The sequence below is a fragment of the Pan paniscus genome, chromosome 7 (assembly GCF_029289425.2).
Source record: "Pan paniscus chromosome 7, NHGRI_mPanPan1-v2.0_pri, whole genome shotgun sequence".
NCBI lineage: Eukaryota > Metazoa > Chordata > Mammalia > Primates > Hominidae > Pan > Pan paniscus.
The window spans coordinates 85719541-85724433 of NC_073256.2; the positions used below are offsets into that span (position 1 = coordinate 85719541).

Below are 4893 nucleotides of genomic sequence, written 5' to 3' on the forward strand. Positions count from 1 at the left end.
GCCTGCCTCAGCCCCCCAAAGTGCTGGGATTACAGGTGTAAGCCACCATAATCGGCCTAATTTTTGTATTTTTTAGTAGAGACAGGGTTTCACCATGTTGGCCAAGCTGGTCCTGAACTCCTGACCTCAGGTAATCCACCCGTCTTGGCCTACCAAAGTGCTGGGATTACAGGCGTGATGCACCACACCCGGCAGAAAGTGCAATTTTTAAAATGGGCAAAGGACTTAAATATTTCTCCAAAGAAGATAATAGTTTCTCATCATCAGTCATTAGGTATATACTAGTCAAAACCGCGATATAGCACTTCGTGCCCACTAGGAGGGCTATAATTTTTTTTTTTTTTTTTTGAGACAGAATCTCACTCTATTACCCAGGCTGGAATGCAATGGCGCCATCTTGGCTCACTGCAACCTCTGCCTCCAGGGTCCAAGTGATCCTCCTGCCTCAGCCTCCCGAGTAGCTGGGATTACAGGCTCCCACCAGCACACCCGGCTAATTTTTGTATTTTTAGGAGAGACGGGGTTTCATCATGTTGGCCGGGCTGGTTTCAAACTCTTGACCTCAGGTGATCTGCCTGCCTTGGCCTCCCAAAGTGTTGGGATTACAGGCGTGAGCCACCACACCCGGCATGGCTATAATTTTTTAAGTGGGAAATAACAAATGTTGGCAAATTTATTATTTGACCCCTCCCTCTTACATTGCTGGTGTGACTGTAAAATACTGCAGCCACTATGGAAAATAGTTTATCTGTTCCTTAAAAAGCAATTATAGAATCATCATAGGACCCACCATTTCTACTTGAAACCCAAAATAATTGAAAGCAGGGATTCAAACAAATGTTTATACACAAATATTCATAGCAGCACTATTCACAAGAGCTAAAAGATGAAAATAACCCAAATGTCCAACCGTGGATGAACAGTTACACAAAACATGGTATACACAAGTTGAGATATTACTTAGCCATAAAAAAGCATGAAGTAGGCTGGGCACGGTAGCTCACACCTTAATCCCAGCACTTGGGAGGCTGAGGTGGGTGGATCACCTGAGCTCAGGAGTTCGAGACCAGACTGACCAACAATGGCAAAACCCTGTCTCTGCTAAAAATTTAATTTAGCAGGGCATGGTGGCACATGCCTGTAATCCCAGCTACTCGGGAGGCTGAGGCAGAAGAATCGCTTGAATCCTGGAGGCAGAGGTTGCAGTGAGCCAAGATCGCGCCATTATACTCCAGCCTGAGCAACAAGAGCAAAACTCCATCTCCAAAAAAGAAAGAAAGAAAGAAAAAAGCATGAAGTACCAATACATGAATGTGGATGAACCACAAAACATACTTGAGCCCAGGATCTCAAGACAAGCCTGGGCAACATGATAAGCCCCCCATCTTAGTAAAAACTCTTTTTTATTTTATTTACTTATTTTTTTAAACAAGAAGTTTATTTAAACAACAAGACTTGAAGGGAAAACTACCTAGGATTCTTTTTTGTTTTAGAGTAATTTATCCCTACTTAAAGACAGATTGCCCTACATGTAACAGCTACGTACAAAAAAGTTATAAAATTGTCCTTGGTTTTACAATGATAAATGAAAAACAGTAAAATTCTCCAATTGAACAAGGTATGCAAGGATTTTTATTTTTTATTTATTTACTTTTTGTTAAAACAGTGAGAGCAAAATAAATTACTGGAATATAAAGAGCTGAATGAGCATGCCACTAATGGAGAAAGGGGGTATTTTCACAGAATCAGTATTTTTCCCCATTCCATCTCCACTTGATGTCAATCAAAACATACCATTGGCTGTTTAGTTAAAAAAAAATGCAATATGCTTGTGCACATATACCAATTACTTTACATACAATAAAGGAATGGGAAAAGGGGAAATGAAAGAATAGAGAAAACTATACTGTAGTAGTCAGGATGTGGTGGAACCAAATTGCAGTTTTCTAATTGAGAATGTAATCTTGGTCTTGAAAGAACAGAGTTCTGGAGTAAAGAAGCAGGTTCCTTTTTCAGTAGACACCTCCCGTCTGCTGTTGGAACACATCAATTGTATCTTCATCCTCCATTTCCAACTGTGCAGGTGTGTCTGTTTCATTGATTGGTTACCTGTGGAATCGTAATCTATTCTGCCTCATTGACAATCCCTGTCTTTCACAATAGGCTTTCATTAGTTTACTAAGTGGTGTATGCCTCTTAATCTTAAACTGCATCACAGAACCATCTTGCCCCGCCACCGTTAAATTAATATGATTGTGGTTCTCAGCCTTGACTCCTTCCTTGGGCTTTTCGTCAGCTATGGCGAGCATCAGAGTCTCCTCAGCTGTAGCTTCACAAGAGAGGTACCAGGTTCGCATGGAATGAGCAAAATCTTTTTAAAAAAAAAAAAAATAATAGGCCAGGCACGGTGGCTCATGCCTGTAATCCCAGCACTTTGGGAGGCCGAGGCGGGTGGGTCACGAGGTCAGGAGTTCGAGACCAGCCTGGCCAACACGGTGGAACCCCGTCTCTACTAAAAATACAAAAATTAGCCGGGCATGGTGGCCCATGCCTGTAATCCCAGCTACTCAGGAGGCTGAGGCAGGAGAACTGCTTGAACCCAGGAGGCGGAGGTTGCAGCGAGCCGAGATTGTGCCACTGCACTCCAGCCTGGGTGACAGAGTAAGACTCTGTCTCAAAATAATAATAATAATAATAATTATATATATATATATTTTTTTTTTGAGATAGGGTCTCGTTCTGTCGCACAGGCTGGAGTGCAGTGGTGTGATCTCAGCTCACTGCAACCTCCGCTCCCCAGGTTCAAGTGATTCTCCTGCTTCAGCCTCCCAAGTAGCTGGGATTACAGGCTCCCACCACCATATCTGACCAATTTTTGTAGTTTTAGTAGAGATGGGGTTTCACCATGTTGACCAGGCTAGTCTCGAGTCCTGATCTCAGGTGATCTGCTCACCTCAGCTTCCTAAAGTGCTGGGATTACAGGCATGAGTCACCGTGCCCAGCCATAAAAATAATTTTAAAAAAGAAAGAAATGAAGCAAGGAAGGGAGAGAAGAAGGGAAGGATCTCTCTATGTTGACCAGACTGGTCTCCAATTCCTGGGCTCAAACAATCTACCCACCTCGACCTCCCAAATTGCTGGAATTATAGGCCTGAGCCACCACGCCGGTCAAAAAGCTATCTACTTAGGGAATGTTTTGAAATAAATGGAGCCCTTCAATTCTGCCCTGATAGTCAACATTTTATCTATTAGCCAGACCTTCAGAGAATGACAAATGTAGACCACATAATTTTGTGTCCATTCATTGCTGTTATGCCATCAGCCTGTGTTGAGAGATGTTCCAAGGAGCTCCACCATACACCATGGTGCCTGTAGTTAATAACAATATAATGTATTCTTGAAAAATGCTAACAGAGTGGATGTTATGCATTCTTGCCACAAAAATGATAGCTATGTGAGGTAATGCATATGTTAATTAGCTAGATCTTGTCATTCCACAATGTATATATACAGAACATCATGCTACACATGATAAATACAATTTTATCTGTCAATTTAAACAATGAAATAAAAATTTTAAAGGAGCTCTAAAAATCTATTTTATTTATCTACAGTGACCTTGGGATTTCCTGAAGGAAAAGCATTGGAGTAGAAGAGCTGACTGTGAAAGCCTGAGGAGGAGCCGCCTTATTGTTAAGGGGTAGCAAGAAGCCCAGGCGTGGCAGTCCATGCCTGTAAGCCTAGCACTTTGGGAGGCCAAGATGGGAGGATCGCTTGAGCTCAGGAGCTTGAGACCACCCCGGGTAACATAGCGAGACCTCGTCTCTACAAAAAATGGTTTGTTTGTTTGTTTGTTTGTTTGTTTTTGAGGCAGAGTCTCACTCTGTCGCCCAGGCTGGAGTACAGTGGCGTGATCTCGGCTCACTGCAAGCTCCACCTTCTGAGTTCACGCCATTCTACTGCCTCAGCCTCCCGAGTAGCTGGGACTACAGGCGTCCACCACCACGCCTGGCTTATTTTTTGTATTTTTAGTAGAGACGGGGTTTCACCGCATTAGCCAAGATGGTCTCGATCTCCTGACCTCGTGATTCACCCGCCTCAGCCTCCCAAAGTGCTGGGATTACAGGCGTGAGCCACTGCGCCCGGCCTGGTTTTGTTTTTTCAAGACAGAGTCTTGCTCTTTCGCCCAGGCTGGAGTGCAGCGGCACGATCTCTGCTCTCTGCAACCTCCGCCTCCCAGGTTCAAGCGATTCTGGTGCCTCAAACTCCTGAGTAGCTGGGACTACAGGTGTGTGCCACCATGCCCAGCTAATTTTTTTATATTTTTAGCACAGACAGGATTTCACTGTGTTGGCCAGGCTGTTCTCAAACTCCTGACCTCAGGTGATCCACCCGCCTTGGCCTCCCAAAGTGCTGGGATTACAGGCATGAGTCACTGTGCCCAGCTACAAAAAATGTTTAAAACTAGTTGGGTGTGTTAGTGCACACCTGTAGTCCCAGTTACTTGGGAGGCTAAGGAAGGAGGATTGTTTGAGCCCAGGAGTTTGAGGCTGCAGTGAGCTATGATTGTGCCACACTGCACTCCAGCCTGGGTGACGGAGCAAAACCTTGTTCAAAAACAGATAAATATATAAATTAATAATAATACAAATAAAAAGAGTACTCTGAGCAGTGCTTGGTGCCACAGCTGGGACTACCCAGCTACTCAGGAGGCTGAGACAGGAAGATCACTTGAACCCAGGAGTTGAGTTCAGCACTTTGGGCAACATTGAGAGACCTCATCTCTAATAAATAAATAAACTATAACTCTGACCGACAACCTGCAGCCACCTGCCCAGAAAATCAATCCCTTATCTACAATTAACAGCACAGGGAGCCAGCATGCTTAATTCA

The 4893-nt window shown here is 43.9% G+C and overlaps 1 pseudogene; it reads right to left on the bottom strand.

Annotated features, from left to right (window-relative positions):
- Window positions 1-1688: 1688 nt before the first annotated feature.
- Window positions 1689-2605, bottom strand: LOC100982292 (small ubiquitin-related modifier 2-like; annotated as a pseudogene).
- Between the last annotated feature and the right edge of the window lie 2288 nt (window positions 2606-4893).